This window comes from Galeopterus variegatus, unplaced genomic scaffold (assembly GCF_000696425.1).
Source record: "Galeopterus variegatus unplaced genomic scaffold, G_variegatus-3.0.2 Scaffold1944, whole genome shotgun sequence".
In the NCBI taxonomy this organism is placed as follows: Eukaryota; Metazoa; Chordata; class Mammalia; order Dermoptera; family Cynocephalidae; genus Galeopterus; species Galeopterus variegatus.
The window spans coordinates 110,721-131,527 of NW_007728055.1; the positions used below are offsets into that span (position 1 = coordinate 110,721).

The 20,807-nt window shown below is 46.3% G+C and overlaps 1 pseudogene; it reads right to left on the reverse strand.

Annotated features, from left to right (window-relative positions):
- The window catches only part of LOC103596125, a 26,994-nt pseudogene that overhangs the window by 4,060 nt on the left and 2,127 nt on the right, over nt 1-20,807 (reverse strand).

Below are 20,807 nucleotides of genomic sequence, written 5' to 3' on the forward strand. Positions count from 1 at the left end.
TGCTTTGAAGATCATTTTTCTTCTTTTTCAGTTTCCAAAGCACCACAGAATGAATGGAGTAACTATGTATAAACAGTAAAGATCTCTTAAAGTATTTGCACAGTTCTTCAGAAAGAAGGGGAAAGTACTAATGCTGAGCTAAAACTCACTGTTTAATATAATACTTTGTTGATGTGACAGCAAACACATGTTTCTCCTGATTTATCCTGGGGTGCAAGAGAGGGCATTCACAAAAGATTTCTTATTTACTTATTTTTTTTTACTTAAACTGAAGCAGAATGATAATTATAAAAATGTAAACAACTTTAGATTTATCCTGGGGTGCAAGAGAGGGCATTCACAAAAGATTTCTTATTTACTTATTTTTTTTACTTAAACTGAAGCAGAATGATAATTATAAAAATGTAAACAACTTTCAAAATCTATTTTTATTGTTCTCCTGTATTACTGTTGCCAAATAGCTGGGAAATCTGTGGATAATATTTTCATTTGTCTTCAGATCTGCTAATGGAAACAAAGAATAACAATTAAATTCAGGTTTCTGTAGAAAATCTGACAAATCAAATTTTAAAAAAGCCTAAGTGCTATTTCACTTTGGTTCAGGATGGCTGGTCTGAGATCATCAGAGCATTTACCCCAGATTAATAGTCTACCCTCATCCTAGGACTAGGAAGTAATTTTAAAAAATAAAGAACAAACAAAAATAACGTCTGAGTAGTGACTCCAAAAATATGCATTGTTCTAGAAGGAACACGTGACTCAGAATGTATTTCTTCAAGTGAAGTAGCACTGAACCCAAACAGTCCAGCAAACCAGGTAGCAGTTCCTGCTCCGAGAAGGTGAGGGGACTGAGGGTCTTGGCTCCATCTGTCCCTCCCCCCTTGCTGTAGACATGAGGCAGGTGGCGGGGTCACTTTCCAGCAGGTCAGCACCACGGAGCTTCTGGGGAAGCCAGGGAAGGGGAAGGAAGTCCTCAGGCTTGCGCACGCAGCTAGTTTTCTCTAGGTTTATCTGAGGAACGAAGACTCCGGCATAATGTTAAGGGCAGGCAGCCCATGTCTGCAAAGGTCACAGAAGTTTCTACAGACTCAGAAATGACAGCCACGCTAATAAGAAAGATTCCACCTTCACAGTCTCCGGCTAATTTCTGGGAGGAAATTGTGACGATTATGGTAGTGGCCATCCTGGGTAGGATGACCTGAGCCCCCCATTAGGATTTCCCACCCCCTCCCACCTTCTCAGTGATTCATTCTTTGGGGTTCGCCCCCACCTCCTGTGCCCTGAACTCCTCCCTTCTGTGACTCCACTGGGCCCTCCTTTGGACAATTGTCTTCTCTTTTCTGCATTTCACCATGTCTCCCGCCCGGGGCTCCTCCTTCCGACCCACCAACGTGCTCCAGCCCATCCTTCACCTCTGCTCGTACTTACTGCCTCCTGCCAAGAAGGCTGGTCTCCACTAAGTCACACCTTCCTCATCCCCGCCCCACTGTCACTCCTCAAACCACTGCTCTCTAGTTTCCCGGTTGAATGCCTAAGCCATGGCTTCATTCATCCCTAACCAACGGTGATGTCCCAATCGCCATCTCCATCCAGGATGCGCCCTACTGTCGTCCAGAGCCAGAACTCCAGCTGACCACTGGACAGCATCACAAGGATGTCCACAGGGACCTCAGACCCCACATCCTTGAAACTTCGTCATGTTTGTCTCCTGACCTGTTTCTCCTCCTCCCACACCCCCTCCTTCAATGTTCCTCAAGTGGAGCATGCACACCCCACTACAGGACAAATCCAGCCCACCACCTGTTGTAAATAAAGCATTATTGGAACACAGCCAAGACCATTTATTTGTGTACTGTCTACGGCAGTTCTTGTGCTACATTGGCAGAGTTGCGCTGTCAGAACTGGCCCTCAAATTCTAAAATATTTACTCTCTGCCCCTTTACAGGAAGTTTGCTGACCCCTGCCACATTAGATGATTTTAGATGGCATGAGGACACACATTTATTTGAGTAGATAACTATTTTAATGTATATTTTAAAACATAATAACAAGTACATCAACTCCATAATTTCACAAATATCATGGCTTGGCTGACTATAAAGCAAAAAGTTAATTAAAATATGAGCTGATTTTGCAGAAATGCCCTAAGTAAATAATAGTGAGTGGGTGTGGGAAAATCGTCATGGTGGGAAGACCACGACTAAAGTTTGTAAAACTCTAGCCTGGCTCAGGCAATGACACCCAACAACCTGGCTGTTCAAGAGTGAATCCTGGAGTTGTCTTCAACTCCCTCCTCCTTCCATCCTCTCAGACGCTTGTCATGTTCCTGGTTATGTCACCTCTTCTCCAGCCCCACGGCCAGTGCCTTAAGTCAAGTCCTTATCTCCAGTCATTGTGGTAGAGGCTGGCAGGGAGTTAACCAAACTCATGTCTTGTTCTTCCAGACACCCAATGAGATCACGTTTCCTGCCTCTCAGTTAGGTGTGGCCACATGACTGAGTATGGCCTATGAGATGCAGGTATGAGGGACATTTACCTGGCCTATGAAGTCCTCCCTGCAACACCCTACTCTGTCTCTTTCCCGTCCTCCAGCCATGGGTCTCCAGGTTCCTAACAGGTGGCAGAGCCATGAGGCAGAAGGAGCCTGGGCCCCTGCACCACGCTTGAAAGGCTCCTGCTGAATACAGACATGGGACTATGACATGAGCAAGAAACGCACATCTTTTTTCCTTTTTTTTAATGATCATTTTTTTAAAATTGAAAAACTACTGATTAAATATACTTGTGGAGTGCAGAGTTAAACAAATGCACATCTTTGCGTGAAGCCACTTGACGTGAGGGTGTCATGATTTTCTCCTTCCCGACAGTCCACCTCTCGCCATCTCCCACCCTCTCTCCAACTCCTCCTGCCTCTGGCCCACCCTGCACGTAAGCACCAGAGACATTTTTTAGATCTCAGATCTGATCGTACATCTCCTAAAACCCTCAGGAGCAGTTCTTGGCCTCCAAATCCCCAAGATATTCAAGATAAAGATATTCAAACGTAAAGTCCACCAGCCCTCTGACCTGGCCCAGGCCAGGCTTCTGCCAACACCTCTGCTGACCACTCACCACCCACATTCCTGCCTAGAGCCTCCTGCCATGTTCTGGGCCACTAGGCTCTTTCCTTCCTCCTGATCTTGGCACCTGCATTTCCCTACTTTGCAAATGACTGTCCCCACCCACCAACCTCCACTCAGCAAACTTCGGTTCATCATTTGGGACCCAAGTCACCTCGCTATGAAGACTTTTCTGGCTTTTTCTGGCCTGAGTGACTCAATAACTGTGTGCTGGATAAATAGAAGGAAGGAAGGAGAGGAGTGTTAGCCTATTCACCTTCCACTGCCTCTAGGAGGGTGCTTCTGACTTCTAAGCCAGTTCCATCAACTTGGTGGGAACAGGTTTAGCAAGAGACTTTTTCACCCACCACCAGCTAACTGTAATTACTGAGAGATAAGGTCATGTGGAGCTTGGACGGCCACAATCCAAGGGCCCACAGTGGGTGGTGAGGAGAGGGCTGGGAAGGGCAGCCAAGGGGACCCAGAGATGCCACACATGTCCCCATTCTGATGGGACCACTTGGTTCCTGAGCTCTGGGCCATTCCCTCTCATGATTCTGGCAGTCTGGTCTCCAACTTCCCTCTGGCTCACAGAAGTAATCTTTCCAGGCCCTCCTTTTAGCAGGAAACACCTTTGGGCCCTGTGTCCACTGGTGCATGGGGCTTGGTGCCCACAGGTATACATGGTAACACTCACCACACCTCTGCCCCTCAATGGGGACTGTGGTCACCATATGACCATACAGCAGGAGGGTGGTGGGAGGGGAGGTGTGTGAGGGGGGAAAGGAAGCTCTTGACAGCTAACAAACAGATGTACCAGCTCTGGCCTGGGTGTTAGAAGTCCTGTCACGTCCCTTCAGTGAAGCTGATAGATCATTAATGCCAGACCTGGGGTGCACAGAGCAAAGCAGACTCCGCAGTGGGGTCTGTGCTACGTGGATCCAACTTCAAAACCCCCACGGCCAACAGTATAGCAGTGGGTTTCCAAGCCCTGATTCAGCAATTTTGGAGGCCCCATCAGATCAATAATTCATCATAAACCACCAGCTAAGTTAGAAAGCTCACAAGGAAAAGAAACAGGCTTTCTAATCTGCTTTTCTCCTTCTCTCACACCACTAAGTGCAGAGCTCTGAGTTTCCAACTTCAAAACCCCCACGGCCAACAGTATAGCAGTGGGTTTCCAAGCCCTGATTCAGCAGTTTTGGAGGCCCCATCAGATCAATAATTCATCATAAACCACCAGCTAAGTTAGAAAGCTCACAAGGAAAAGAACCAGGCTTTCTAATCTGCTTTTCTCCTTCTCTCACACCACTAAGTGCAGAGCTCTGAGTCTGCACTGAATTAAGCTGACTGCCTGCCTGGCAGAGAGCAGGGAGTGGTCCTCAGCTGGAATGCAGCCTTCTCCTGCCCCAACAGGAGGACACCTGCATCCCTGTCCACGAGGTCCACTTGGCATGAGCTGTGTGTGTGCATGTGTGTGTGAGTGCACATATGTGCACATATGTGAAAGTGATAAGCCAGATACTATGTCACAATCACTATATATTTACATAGCAACATGATCTCATTGTGCACAGCACCATTCCAGAGAATGTAGTAGAGCTGTCCCAACCCTGCTTTACAGATGGAAAGCTGGGACTTAGAGAATAGAGATTTCCCTGATATTGCTCCATGATCAGACGGGCTGGTCTGGCGTGCACCCCCGCCCTGGCTCTGCCCTCATAGCTTTATCACTGAAGCAACTTCTCTGAGCTCCTGTTTCCAGATCTGTCAACCTCAGCAGGCTGTAGTGAAGAATGCTTCTTTCACTGGTTTGTTGTTCTGTGACTGTGGGTAACACCCCTGTAATGACACAGGCCAGCCTTCATGGAGGTTGCAGTCTTCTCAGGCAGAGATGCATAGAAACTTCTCTGTGGCTCATTCTGCATCTTCCTTGCCAGCGATCAGGGCCTGATGAAGCATCCCACAGTCTGGACTCTGTGGGTATGCAGCCCCCTGCCAAAGAAACCTGGCGTATCTGTTTTTAGGGAAGCTTCTAGACTTGGGGAAAATGTGTGTGTTGTTTTGCAGCAGCAGCCACCAGGTGTCACCCGTTCTCAGGGCTCAGGAACAGGACTGAGGAGGCACCAAGTCCATGGTGGGCTTGGGGATGTCACTGAGGCAGGAAGCTGGAGCTCCCACCCTGGGGACCACGACAGAAACCACAGGGATTGACATTGGGGAGACCCCAGGCAGTGACATGGGCTGGGCACACTTCCTCAGGCCACAGTGACCCTGTCTATTGTCCACTCTGACAGCCAGAGGAGGGGACACCCAGGCCTGTCACCAGGTTTCACAAAATGGGATCCCAGGACCTCAAGTCAGAAATTCTGATGAGCAGCCCAGGCCCACTAGAGCAGGGTCTGCAGACTTGAAGCCTGGGGATGGATGATTTATGATGAGCTCCCCAAGTGCCCAGAGCCTGTGGCCCAAGTGCCTGTGCTAGAACCCCAAATCTACCACTTTCTAGGGCTGTGACCTTGGACACATTATCTAATCTCTTTGTTCTGCATTTATAGGTTCCTTTTATGCTTATTAGTCAGGTCCCAGTCCCAGCTTCCCTACAACGTGTGATGCTCCCTAGAGTCAGAACTTGCGTGCACAGCTTCTTTGCACATCCCTTTCTGAGTGAGGGCCGCGCAAGCCTCCGTGACAGCAGCACGTGGACCCTCCTGGCTCCTGCCATTTAAGCCCACCCATGGGTTTGCCCAGCTCCCAAGCGCTTTCTAATCCTCTAAGAGTACATGTGGCTGTGCTGAGAAACCTCCCAGGATGCCTCTAACATCGGAGTCTTGCCCAATAGCCCTTCAGCACAGTCAAACCACATCTTTCACAATTTTGCAGAAAAAGAAGCTTCAGTCTGTTTTAAGTTGGGTTCTACAAAGCAGCCCCAGAAGGAGGATTTCCATGAAAGGGATTGCTATGGATTGAATTATGTTGAAGCCCTGACCCTGATGTGATGGTATTTGGAGATGGGGACTTTTGGGAGGTGACCAGATTTAGATGTGGTCATGAGGGTTGGGTCCTCATGATGCGATTAGTGCCCTATAAGAAGAAACACCAGAGAGCTTGGTTTCTCCCTCTCTCTCTCGACCATGCATGGACACAGCAAGAAGGTGGATGTCTGCAAGCTCAGAAAAGAGGCCTCCCCAGAACTCAACCATGCTGGCACCCTGATCTGGGATTTCTGGCCTCTAGAATTGTGAGAAAACCAGTTTGTTTTTTAAGTCATCCAGTCTACGGTATTTTGCTTTAGCAGCCCAAAGTGTCTGATACCGTGATCGAGGAGGAAGTGTCCCGGGTCAAGCCCAGAGCAGGGCGGGGAAGCAGAACCGACAGCCCGCCACAGAACAAGGGGAGCCCCCTGCCTGACTCAGCATCCTGCCACCCTTCCTCTCACCAGTTCCAGGGGGCGTCTGGGCACTAGGAATACAGGTAAACCTGTAAAGCAAATCAGCGGGGGGCCCTCGTCACGGGTCCCCCATCAGTGGTCCCCGCAAGACAAGGGGAGGCAGACTCACCAGGTTAAGAGTCGGGAGGTAAACCTGTAAAGCAAATCAGCGGGGGGCCCTCGTCACGGGTCCCCCATCAGTGGTCCCTGCAAGACAAGGGGAGGCAGACTCACCAGGTGAAGAGTCGGATCAAGGGCGATTTGCTCCCGTTTCACTCTTCGTGTGGTGGGAGGGGAGGCTCTGTTCATTCCTTTGCTAGACCTTTCAGTGCCTGGGTGGAAACATGCTTCCAGGGCAGGAAGAAGCCAGAGCCAGCCGTGCAGTAGAGTCTAGGGCCGGTCCACAAAGGCGAGTGGGTAGAAAGTGGATTCCCGCTGCAGCTGCCCGCACCTCAGCTCCCTGAGCTGCGTTGCTCGCTGGCTCTTTCCGATTCCTCTCCCTCCTGACCTTGCCCAGAGTCAGCCGGCATCCTGCTCGGAGGTGGGCCTGTTCGCCTGTTCACTGGGCAAATGCTCATGAACCTGGGTCTCTGGGCACTGCCCAAGGAGCGAGGGTATCATGTAGGAAACAGACTGGCATCTGCCACATGGGGTGGCTGCCCGGGGGCCCACAGATCCCACCACGGAATCAGGCGGGGCCAGGCTGGCCTGGAGGCCTGCAAGTGCCCAGGGCCAAAGGGCCAGGCAGCCGCACCCTCAGGCTCCCATGGTGCAAGGCCAGAGAGTGATGAGAAATGTAAGAGGGACAAGCGAGGGAAGGTACAAGCATGCTCCCATGTGGCTGGAGCCCAGGGAGGCAAGGAGGACAGAGAAACGAGGGCCAGAGGTGACAGAGGCCAGGTGACAGAGGCTCCCATGGGCCTTTAAGGCCTTGTAGACTCTATCCCAGGTGCGATAGCAGCTGCTGGGAAGTTTTATACTGGACAGTGACGCGATGCAATTTGTGTTTTTAAAACACTGGTTGCTGTTATGGCTGAGTTGATTTCTGATCACCCCTGGGTTTAGGGATACTTATTGGATTCCAGAAGACATACAAAAAAATGATAAAATCTGGGTCAATCTGATATGTCCATGAGGCTATATATACATGCATACACACACATGCATGTACATATATATGCACACATATCTATCTACATGCATATACATACATATGTGTACACGTGTGTGTGTATACATACACTGTGAAGCCACATCCCACCAAGGTAAACTGACGTAACACACTTAGCAAGAGAGGCAAGGTGTGGTCCATTGCAAACAGCCCAGGGGACCCTGCTTGCCAGCTCCTGGTGCCAGCAGCACTGGATTGAGATGCTGCACACCCAGATCCCCACCTGTTTTAGCCCCCGTGGGCCTCTCAGAGGAAGATTGTTAAGATGCAGGCGTTGGGGCCGGCCCGGTGGCGCACTGGATAGTGCGCCGCTTGGGAAGCGCGGCGGCGCTCCCGCCTGAGGGTTCGGATCCCACATACAGACCGGTTCCCGCTCACTGGCTGAGCGAGGCGCGGGAGCAGCACCGAGGGTTGCGATCCGTTGCCGGACACGGAAAAAGACAAAAAGACAAAAAAAAAAAAGAAAGATGCAGGCCGTTGGGGCCGGCCCGGTGGCGCACTGGATAGTGCGCCGCTTGGGAAGCGCGGCGGCGCTCCCGCCTGAGGGTTCGGATCCCACATACAGACCGGTTCCCGCTCACTGGCTGAGCGAGGCGCGGGAGCAGCACCGAGGGTTGCGATCCCGTTGCCGGTCCCCGGTCCGGTACGGGGGCAACACTGAGGGTTGCGATCCGTTGCCGGACACGGAAAAAGACAAAAAGACAAAAAAAAAAAAGTAAGATGCAGGCCGTTTGTGCAACATGGCCCCTCCCCAGATGCTTAGTAGTCAGGCACAGTGGTCCATATTGGGCCAGAGGAAGATGCTGTGCCAGCCGCCAGCCTGGCTTCTTCCTAAGGTAGACTTAGGGGCAATTTTGCCTCCAGCCAACTGTAGGTCATAACCCCACACTACATGCGACTCCACTGTGGCCGAGAGCACCACTGCCCCTCTCTGGGCCTCTCTGGGCTCAGCCACTGGAGTCAGACTGTGTGCCAGGACTTACAACTACTCAGAGATACTGCAGTGAGAGCATTTGAATTTCATTTTAATCATTCACAAATTATTTCAATAATAATATTTAGTATTTTTACAATTTAATGGAAAACAGTTTACATCTTTTTAAACCCCTCCCCAACATGTTAATTTGGGATGCCATGTTAATTTGCTTTTATGAAACTTGAATGAAACTTTTTGTCCCATGTTTGATGAATCAAAAAGAATCCTAATATAAATTGAGCTACTTAAAAACTGTTACTATTTGAAACTGCTTGTCAGTGTATATCAAAATTGTCTTGATACTTTAAAAACAAAATTACAACAATGTGAGACAATGAATTAAGTGCTAAGAAACATAATTTTGCAAACTTCATCCACAACATCCAACTCCTCTTTTTTTAATCAGAATCACTATTTTTATTGGTTGTTTTGGCAATAGGTACGTGTTATAAACGTCAGTGCACACAAAATCAGCACTGAAAAAAAGCTACTGTTACCTGTTTTATTTATAATGGAGTTCTTTGAAGGATCTTACTTGAAAAAAAAATTCTCCTGCTAAAAATGATTAGGCAAAAGATGGACTAGATCTGTAAGCCCCCCTTAGCTCAAAATTTCTGTAAGTCTGTGAAGAAACATGGCAGAGACACATTCAGCCTATGACTGAGTTCTTAGTGACTCGGTAACAAAAGAAATGTGCCCGGGGCTGAAAAACTCTCATACCTTTGAGTTACTGGATATATGTGTGCCTTAACTACTTCTACTGCAAGTTCCACATTCACTTTTCCTTTTGTTTGTTTGGATGTCGGGCATATTTTTATCACCTCTTCTCTTCCAAATTTCCCATTATCAGGGCTTTCCACAGCTATTAGAGAGAACAATAAGGTAATTGTTTTGATGGTAACATCAATGTCTGTACTTAACGGGAGCAGAGTATCTGTTTTTCACACCTACTGGCTCCAAGAGTATACAACGCCACAACCCTTAAATGTAAGAAGGATGAAATGTTGTTTACTGGTTTCACATAAATTACCAAAGGATGCAAATACATAAATAGAAATTCTTGCAATCATATTGTTTTTCACTTTTGTACTAAAGGTATAATAATTCTAGTGAGAACAGTGTATGTAGCTACTCACAGCAGAAATCTACAGACAAGTTTTCTGGTTGCTTTGTGGAGGAAGAACGTGAGAATATTAGATCTGCAAACTCTGTCTTGGGTCCACAAACACCCAGTAAGATTTCCTCTGTACCACAGCCGTGATCCCAACACATGTGAACAACACACCCTCCCTCCCGCCCCAGGATTCAAGACCAGCTACAGAGCTTGCAAAGGCAGTGCAAAATGAAAATATGGGGCCCCTTGGTCAAAAATTAAGAATTTCAAGTTGGCAATAGTACTGCAATGAAACAAGCATGGGCCCTCCTAACTGTGGGGCCTGTGCAATGGCACAAGTCCCCTGTCCATGAAGTGGGCCCCACCAGGATCAGAGGGACATGTCCTTCAATGCATGAGCCCTTCAATGTGGATTCATGGTGTCAACTTTGTGCCAAGAGGGGCAGCACATTTTTTCTTAGTTCAAACATAGCCTGAGCAAAGATATGAAATTATAGTGATCTTGAATTCATTGTTAGAAGCTTTCCCTCATAAACACTGGATGTGATACCATGGCTCTTTGTATCTTGATTATCTCTTTTAGTTTTATGCCAGAAAATTACATTTTTGTTAAAGTAGTAGCTAGTTAAACTGGTGATGTCCAAATTAAGCCTATATATGAGGCCTGTATTAATAGTGCTGTGCCAAAGTCAGTTTTCTAGGTTTGATAATGCCGTGGTTATGGAAGATGTTATTCTTGGGGGAGGCTGGGAAGTGTCCATGGGAACTCTCCATGCTATTTTTGCACCTTCTTGTGAGTCTAAAATTATTCCACAAAAATCATTTTACAAAGCAAAGCAGTAATTCTAGAATTTGTATGTAGAATATATAAAGACATGATGCAGAGGGAAAGCCAAGGATTCATTTGACAGAAATCTCTGGGTTGGAATTTGGTCAGGGCTAAAGTCATGGCTCTTAACCATATAGATTATCTCTGGTGCCCTTAGACACACAAAAAATCTATTTGTGGGTGTTCTAAAAAGTGTCCTATTTGATCAGGACTATCAAACAACCACTCTGAAAACAGCAGCCACCGTCAATAATAACAGCTGGTTAGACAGATCAAAAGATGGTTGAGTAATGCACCAGGCCTATAGAGAAAGCCCCGCTTCTCAGAATTTCATTGACTATGTATTTGTTCTAACAGTATCACAGAATTTTCTAGAAGGGGCCCCTCTCTAGGGAACCATCAGTCACTGGTGAGACGACAGCCTCAGGGGGCAAACTTCTGCAATTCACCAGGTCCTGAGCAGAGAGTGCATGGTCTGACATGCTCACATTTCGTGGAGATCCTGAGGGAAGATGCTGATTTGCTCAGAAGACTACACATTTCCCTGTGGCTGAAAACAAGGAGGGCAGGTGCAAGCCTGCACAACTCTCCTGCTCATGCGCCCACAGGCCAGTGAAATGTTCATCATGACACAAGGGAGGGACAGTGGGAGTGTGAGAGGAGAGGTGCCAGGAAGAAAGGCTGTGGCCAAATGCAACTGGGGACCTGATGTGACCCCAACTTTCCATCGGCAATACCGATGCCAGAAAACTGAACAGACACACGGATGAGATCTGGAAGGGGACGTGCCCAAGTGAGACTGTTTAGATACAGGATGGCATGGTGGTGATTTCACCTTGCATTTCTATTATTTTAATAGAAGCCCTTCAATAAAGAAGCAAGCTTTCAAAGAAAATAAAGCAGGAGATGGACCTTGACAATGGTTTTATTTAAGGTATTTCATGCCTTGCAGAAGATTTTAAAATATCAGATTACCCAATAAATCATAAGTGATGACTTAACTTCGGGAAAATGTGTGCCTGGCAGGTTATGTAACCAGTCACCACAGATGTACTCACTATTTGTAGGACACTGTGAAGGAAACCCAGAGACACACCTAAAATAGAAGCCACTAGGCCTTGGTTTCCTCCCCTGTAAAATAAGGAAGCAAGATTGCCCTTCCCACCCCCTGTGAAAATTCAGTGGATGTACTCACTATTTGTAGGACACTGTGAAGGAAACCCAGAGACACACCTAAAATAGAAGCCAGTAGGCCTTGGTTTCCTCCCCTGTAAAATAAGGAAGCAAGATTGCCCTTCCCACCCCCTGTGAAAATTCAGTGGGATTGTGCATACAAAGTGCGTAGCCCAGGGAATGCTCAGAAAGTCAGAGCATAGTGTGCTCACCAGGGCAATGCCTCTGGCCCCTGGAAGCTTGCAGGCTGGTTAAGAGGAAGAAAAGAGAAGGCTCCCACCAGCCCACAAGTCATCTTTGTATGAAAGAGAAAAAGACAGCCCTTTCCCAGGAGCATGGATTAGTGAGCAGAATGCACGCTGGACCTGGCCCTGCTTACCGCCCTGGCCGGGCTCCTGCTCAATCATTTATGGCAGCCCAGGATTAACTTCGTGTTTCCAAAGTCGGGGACAGCTACCACTTAAAGAAGGGAAGATTTAGCCAGTTTGAAATCAGGGCTTTAAATAACATTGAATTGCACAGCAAGAAAATTGCTCTCTTTCTAATTTCTTTCCTGTATCCCAATGACATCAAGGAGGACATGTCACTCTGGTGCCTGTATAGCTTTGCTTTGCTCTCTTTTTTGCAGAGAGGCTCTGAGCCTTTGGGAGGCAGCATTACCTACCTAGAATAAAATTGCTCTCTTTCTAATTTCTTTCCTGTATCCCAATGACATCAAGGAGGACATGTCACTTTGGTGCCTGTATAGCTTTGCTTTGCTCTCTTTTTTGCAGAGAGGCTCTGAGCCTTTGGGAGGCAGCATTACCTACCTAGAACTATTGTATTCTATTTCTTTTATGTCTGTTTTCACACTTGCCTGCTTTTTATACAAGCAAAGCTGTTTTTTCACTTACAATTGAAATATAAAATTTCCTATTTAAATAAATGTACCTAATTTGGATGCAAGTCCGTTAAAAGAAAAAACATTTTCAAAAAGAAAAAAAAAAAACACTTGTACATGTGGCATATGTGTAAGGCAAAAAGTCATGAAGGTGGTGCTATACAGACTGAAATTTGGAAGCACAGAGCCATCTGATTCTGCTGCAAAGAGGAAGGAACTTTGCCACTGAGAGGCGAAGGTATGTTAGGTTGAGCAGAACCACGGGGCTTTGAGGTAAGTCTGGGGTGGAGGCAAACTTGCAAGAAGGACTTCACTGGATATGGCGGTAGGAGGTGTATCCAGGGTGTTTCCTGCCATGGGAACCATCAACAAAACTGCCTCTCTGTTTAAATCAAGTAGCAAATGGTGTGTTACCTTAGAACCCAGCTTGGCTCTCACCATGGCAGTGTTGACCGACAGAGCTAGGATCTGATCCTCCACATCTGGCCACGTCTGTGGAACATAAGGAAAGAAATGCGACAGGGGCTGAAATTACAGATGGCAGAAATAAAACCAGAAACTGAGGAATGACACTTCCCCCAAACACGTTATATGCATGCCATCACAGACTGTGAAAAATCCACCTATCCTATAGATCTGGATCACTTATTTGGGGAGGGGATGCTGTTTCTATCTTTTATAATTGCTCATTGGGAGGTTGGATTTCGCGTTGTTCAGTGTTTCACATAAAGTAATAGTAAAAACCTCTTGTTTCAGAAGGCCTTGGAATCTAAAAGCTCATCCTCTTCTATGGCTTGTGGCAATGGCTCTTGGGGTCACCACTGTTGCATGGTACTCTGTGCATTGTCTCATTCATTCCTCATCCAACAGATACATTCACTGAGGGGCTCAAGTGCTAATGGGTACCAGATTTCTGCTGGCTGAGGGCTCTCTAGTTTCCCCACATGCAGGGAAGGCATCCATGCAATTCCACTGATCATCTCAATCAGGAGACATCCCTACAGTTCAGCAGCTGGAACCAGTAATAACACCTTGGATGGAGTCTTCCCAAGAGTACAGAATGTCCCTGGTGGGTGGGTGTGCATATATAACTGGTTATATTCACTTAATGTACACCCTGAGATGGCCTTATGTACCAATGATTACAAAGACATAAGTAGTAATTACTGCTAATGCTACTAATTTTGGCAGCCACCAATTTTTGCGTGCTTGTCAGTGCCCTATTCAGTGCTAAAAGTTTTGTATGTGCTATTTGATTAAATTGTCCAATAAACCTAAGAGAGAAAGACAGAACATTATCAATCTCACTTTATATATGAAGGCCAAAGATCAGTTAGATTATGAAACTGACAAGTCACAGGTTTAGAATCTAAACCCATATTTGTAGGATTCCCATTCTCAGGGCCCTAAAAATACCACAGCAGGAATGGAGGCGTGGACCAAACTGTGAGTGGGAAACAAGAGGAGGGTATTTTGGAACAAGAAGAGAGCAGAGGCCCCTTGCCCTGGGTGAGGCTCTCTTGTCCCACTGACACAACCAGTCCTTGGCCAGTGCCATCTGGTCAAAGTCCCTTCCAACCCTCCTGGTCTTAGCCCCACAGTGACCATGGTCCCTTCAATGCACTCTGCTTCTGTAGCTGCTTCCTCTTTCCCAAGAGGTAGCCATGAAGCTGCCCAACAAGGAGGGCGCCTGGGACATCCCCGCCACCTCTCCCATCTTGGCTACAACCCCCACGTGCTTGGGGAGTGCAACTCTCCTGCTGGCCTCCTCCAGGGTCAGCAGGCTTAGCTCCAGCCCACCAAGCGAGAGCCTGAGGCACAGTCCCAGGCCTAGGAGCCACTTCCATCTTCCTCTGTGTTTGAGCTTCTGAGCCAGTGGAACTGCCTGAGGCAAGGGATTCTATCTGTGACACAAAGACTGCTGTTTGTCACGATGATTTCCTTCTTCAAATTACACAGACAAATTTGTCACTCTCATCGTTGGGACGAGGGATTCCTTCCAGGGGATTCAATGATTGGAGAGTCTGGACCGTCCTCCCGTATTTTCATCCCCTCCCCAGGAAGGGCTCACGGGCCTAAGGCTGCTGCTTCCCCCCCATTTCACCCCAGGAGGGAAGAAAAATGCAGGAAGAATCCTAGGAGTCTTGGTTGACCCCCAGGTTCTTCAAGCTCTGAACATTTTTTAGAACATTTCTCTATTTACTTGAGTATAATATCAAATATAACTGAAATGTCTTTCCGGAGGGAAGAAAAATGCAGGAAGAATCCTAGGAGTCTTGGTTGACCCCCAGGTTCTTCAAGCACTGAACATTTTTTAGAACATTTCTCTATTTACTTGAGTATAATATCAAATATAACTGAAATGTCTTTCTCCAAAAGTATCTCACCCAGTTCACAAGTCTTTTCCTTCCAGGAAGAAATCACAAGTGGAGGTGTAAGATGGGCCACCCAGATCCCTGTGCGTGAAAGATGATATTTCTTTTAGATATCCCTTTTGCTTGCATAGTTTAGGTCAATGACTCTTAGTACTAGGTAAGGACAGACAGGTGAACTCACAATGCTCTCATTTCATTGCCATATAACCCAGCCCAGGGACACTGAAAGGAGTGAGATAAGGCACAACCAGTTTCAGAAGCAGCAGGTTTGAAAAGCCAGCAGTCACTGGTCAATTGCTTGTGTCAGTTGGGCTGAGCATTGGGTGCTTCCATAGACATCGTCTTCTTTGTTTCACAACGTATACGTGAGGCTGACTGTATTAGCCAGTTCACAGATGAGGATGCGGGGTGACATGACTCGCTCTATTTGGTGAAGGTCACAAGATGCAAAGGTAGAAATGGAGCCCCAGCCTTGGCCCTGCAGACCAGCAAACTCTGCTTGGTCTCTGCAGGATGAAAATAGAAGAAGAGGTTCTGCCATGCTCCACTCCAGCCAGGCCAGGAAGCCAGCTCAGACTCCTTTAACTAGTAAGCACAACGCATTTCCTCTTAGAGAATCTCCACGTGGCAAAAATCATTGTTCCCCTAAGTGGGGTTTCTCAGACTCAGCACTTTTGATGCAGACCAGATAATTCTCTGTGGTGGGGGCTGTTCTGTACATTGTAGGATGTTTAGCAATATCCCTGGCCCCAACCTACCAGGTGCCAGTAGTACCCAGCAATGTGGCAAAACTGTCTCCACGCATTGCCAAATATCCCTAGAGGGCAAAATTGCCCAGGATTTAGAACCGCTGATCTAAAACAATAGATCCTGTATAATAGCATCCAGGAATTTTTTTTTCCTATTTGCTACTCAAATATGAATAAAGTGAAGAAATAAGAGGGGTACAATGGGTGAAAATATATGTGCTGTATGTACATGAATTGTTGACATCATTGCTGCAAAACACAAAGCATCATAGTCTACTACCTGGGCTGACATGACTTTGCTGTCACCATTATACATGAGCAGGGTCTGGTGGCCTTCATCACCTGGGCTAGAGCATCTGTGCCTCTTGGATTCAAACACAGAAGAGCACCGCAGCAGGAAAAGCAGAGCTGTGCTGATAAGACGAAGGGGGAAGAATGGTTGAACAAGCTCGCCCACATCAGAGGTTCTGGGAGGATCGTGTTCTGTTGACATATAACTCAGCCATAAAGTGACAAAGCCAAATTGTGTCTTCATCATCTTTGTAGCTGTGCCTTTCATGGGCTGAGGCTCTGAGAAAAAGTTACCCAACTGTGAAGTTAGAGGGAAAAGTCCCCAAGACCATCTTCAGCTTTGACAAGTCTCTAGTTGATGTCAGTTACTTCTGACATCAACTGCAAGTTCAGGGGTTCCCAAGACCACTCTCAGCTTTGACAAGTCTCTAGAAGGACTCATAGAGCTCCCTGAAAACTGTTATACTGATGATTACAGGTTACTACAGGGAAAGGAGACAGATTAAATCAGGCAAGGGAAGACGCACTTAGGGCAGAGTCCAGAAAAGTACCAAAAACAGAGTTTCCTATTGTTCTCTCCCTGAGAAGTCAGGACAGTGTTACTCTGCTGGCTTCGATGCAGGACAGCGCACATGAGATAGTACCAACCAGGGATGCTACCTGAGCCTCAATGTCCAGAGGCCTCACTGGGGCTTGGTCAGTAAACCTGTTTGGCTTCCCACGTGACTGACCTCAGCCTGCAGCCTCTCCAGTGGTCGACTGATAATGTGTGACAAAAAGTGTAACCAAAAGTCCCCACCCTAAATCACATTGTTTCTATCTGGCTCAGCCCAAGACCCTCAGGTAAACAAAGACACTTGTATCAGCCATGATATCCCAAGGGCCCAGAGATTCCCTCCCAGAAACCAAAGGCAAGGACCAGACCTCTTTTTAGGGAAGGAGAAAGACTTTGTCCCATATTCTGAGTCTGGGAACTATAAACATAGCACATAGTTTCAACTAAAATGATGCTGCCTTCTATAGACTTCATTGATAGAAACACAAAGGAGAGTGTCGACAGTGGATGTCGGTTGCTTTTAACCTGCTCTGCATCCATTTCTCCTCTGGTAACAGCACCCCCCTAAATTTCCTCTGAGGGATCCCACACTTCCCAGACTATCAGCCCATGTAAATCAGGAGAGGCTAAGCCCAGATCCCAACAATGTCCAGGTGTGAGCTGAGAACCAGCCAACAGTACACTGCCCTCCCAGGTCCCACCCGCAACGATTGGTGGGGCAGGTGACCAAGCCAAGCAGGGATATAAGTCCAGGAGCGTTCACTTCTTGCCAGGTGCTAGGATGTGACCCAGAGATTCCCAGCAGCCACACAGCCACCTTACGAGAACAGCCTACCTGGAAATGAAGGAACCAGAGAAGACAGAGCCAAGGTGTGGAAAGGCAGCTCCCAGGGGTTCCCCACGCACCTATTCCAGAACAGGCTTACCTAGCTTTTTTTCTAGCTACTTAAGCCAATAAATTCCTTTTTTGCCAAAGTCTGTGTGAACTGAGTTCCTGTCATATTCAACCACCTATCTTGATCAGTGCAAACACTCATCCCAATTTCTCCCATTTCCACCTGTCTTCTACACTTCCCCAGGTATGGTCCAGTTCAAATGAGAGTGGGTCTCAGGAGGGGTCCAGGTCTCCATCCTCTGCTTCAACAAGGAGGGGCTTTTTCACTGCAGACTCACAGATCTCCACAGAGTGGGAATGGGACTGGAGAGTCTGCATTGGCATCATGTCAGACAGGATGAGCACTGGGGGCCCTGTACCCATTTGCAGCGGGAGACCTTATCAGGGAAGGGAATCCCAAGAGGGGTTACTTATCAATTAAAGGAACATGCCTACTGCACACAGACCCCTGGAAACTGTGCACTCTCAGTCTCTCAAGGAAGAACCATCCCACTGAAATATTGAAACCGTTTGCCTTTCAAAGTCTAAGCTTTACTGGCATACACTTGATCTGCTTTTTATGAAAATTCAGAATGTCTGGGTAAGGCGAAAAAACACTCGCCCCCTCAAATCATTTGTAGAATATGGAATCATTAAATAAATTAAAATGTCAATCATGCCAGGTGTTAAGGAGTGGCTGCACGGGATGAAAATCAGGGTGAGGATAAAAGGGCAGCCTGAGGGATCACTGTGGGGATGGAAATGCTCCAGATTTTGACTGTATCCATGTCAATATCCCAGTTGTGATATTGTGCTATAGTTTTACATGGTGTTACCATTGGGACAACTGGGCAAAAGGGTACTCAGGATGCACTATATAATTTTTTCAAACTGCATGTGAATCTATAATTACATAAAAATATTTTTTTCTACTTAAAATAATGCCAATCACAAAACCATCCACAACAGAATCATGGAACCCTGCAACATTAACCCCGTTTTCACTTAATACTGATTAGAAACATATGTGTCATGTCTCCATAACCAACATTTTACTAGTTAATTATACAAGTGGGATGTACAGTTACATATCACTTGGAACCTGGGTTTTAGTTCACAGACTTTGTTAAACACAATTTTTAAAGTTATTTGAAAATTTTTATTTATTCAACTTTATGTTTTGGTGCATTTAAAAAGTCAGCCTTGGGAGATTGTAGAGAAAACTGCTGAAATATGATCATAAAACCACCCACCCTGGTTGATGACAAATCCGTCCCATATAGTCACATTTACCTGAGCTTATGTTCCATTCCAAGCTCAGCAAAACTGTGCTGAATATTTATCATACATCATTGGCTCTGACAAAGAGCTCGAGAGTTGTCCTATGAAAGATGAAAGATCACATTTACCTGAGCTTATGTTCCATTCCAAGCTCAGCAAAACTGTGCTGAATATTTATCACACATCATTGGCTCTGACAAAGAGCTCGAGAGTTGTCCTATGAAAGATGAAAGAATATCGGGTTTGAGTGCCACTTACTCACTGTTTAATTGTCTATTCTGAGTGCAAACTGCCCCTTTTGATGGTATTGGTCCCTAGTTTGCCATTTCAAGAATTACTATCAAAAATAATCACCAGCATGAGTGCAAAGTGATAACAAGGTTTATTTTATATTTTTCCTAGTTGTGTTGAAAGACTCTCACTGGTGTCATTTGTCCTCAGGAAACAAGAATGAGCACTTTTTTTCCCCAATTTTGGGTAAACACTCACATTGTCAATGGTATGGACGATGGTTGTATAAAAGCTATCATTTACAGGACGGGATTCTCTGTCAATTTGCTTCATGGTATAACCATTCCTGAGTTTTCACCTACAGTGACCCAATTTTCCAGATCATGAACCAGTTTATACCTTGTAGAAGGAAAACAACACACAATTTTTAAAGTTAAAGTTCCTCAAAAAACAAATCAAAATATGTCATAGAAGCACAATTCCTATCACAAGTAATTTGGGAAATTCTAAAAGCAATTAAACTACAAGAGTGTTCATGAATTTAATGAAGGCACAGGGGTGACAGTCTGAGGACTCCAGTAGCATGTCAAATCAGTATTCACTGGAATACTAAGTGTCCCCCTCCATGTTGAGCTGAACATAACTGTGTCTGCCTTGGGGAAACATTTTATCCTGGAAAAGAACCTATCTTCATTTGCCTGTCGGTGCTGATAGCTCAGTGTTAAAAATCAACCTGCCCTTGCAACAAGAGCACAGGATTTTAGTTCCTCAGGAGCGATCACTTTGTGACAGAGCCCAAAAAATTCCCCGTCAATCAAAGTGGTCTTCCACATGCCCCTCACCTGTGCAAACTTGGCACCATTTTAAGAGATGGGCATGCCAAACTCTCCAGGATTTCCAAGAGCTGTCAGCCACCAGATAAATGGCATCCACTGGAAGATTCAGGTTGCCAGTCACAGCTGCCTGCTGAGGCTCTCATGTGAAACCTCCTATACTCAGGTAAACAACAGAAAAAGCGCAGGCCCCAGAAAGGGGCAGAGAAGGGCAGTTTCTCCTTATGCTTTCTCTTCTCATTTGGGAAAATGCTTCCCTAAGGATCAAAAATTACCTTCTCTGACACTGGATGGGTCATGGTTTTTAAAGGGATTAAAGATCCATGCACTGCTTCACCTCCTTGGAAAAGTTCCAGAATTTCCTTGAAAACTGTGGATTTGCAATGTTTATGAACCAGGGGTAAAAACCTAGCGTTCGTCCATGAATCATCTCAGCCCAGAAGACAGCTCTCTCAGCAAGTTCATACGTGAAAGGTAACTCCAATTAATGTAGATGGAGCAAACAAAAGTAAACAAATCTGCTTGCCAGATCACATCTCTTCCCTATCACAAAACATTCAACCTGATCCCCAGAAAAAACAATATTTGAGGCTAAAGTGAATGAACTGTTTAGTTCTTGACATCAGCACAATCCAAACAATTACCGAGACCTACCAAAGAGCCAACCTTACTCAAGAAGCAGGAATTCAGCAATGAATAAGGCATGGGCTCTGCCCCAGCGGTTCTGAGAGGGAGGTACCTGGGTCAGCAGATTCAGCATCACCTAAGAACCTGCTAGAAATGCCATGTCAGTTCTCACCCCAGACCTCTGAATCAGGATTCTAGGAATAGGGCCCAGCCATCTGCATTTTAACAAGCCCTCCAGAAATTCTGACACACACTGTAATTTGAGAAACACTGCTTAAGAGCCATGCTACCTCAACGTGCACTAGTGTAGATGGGCAAC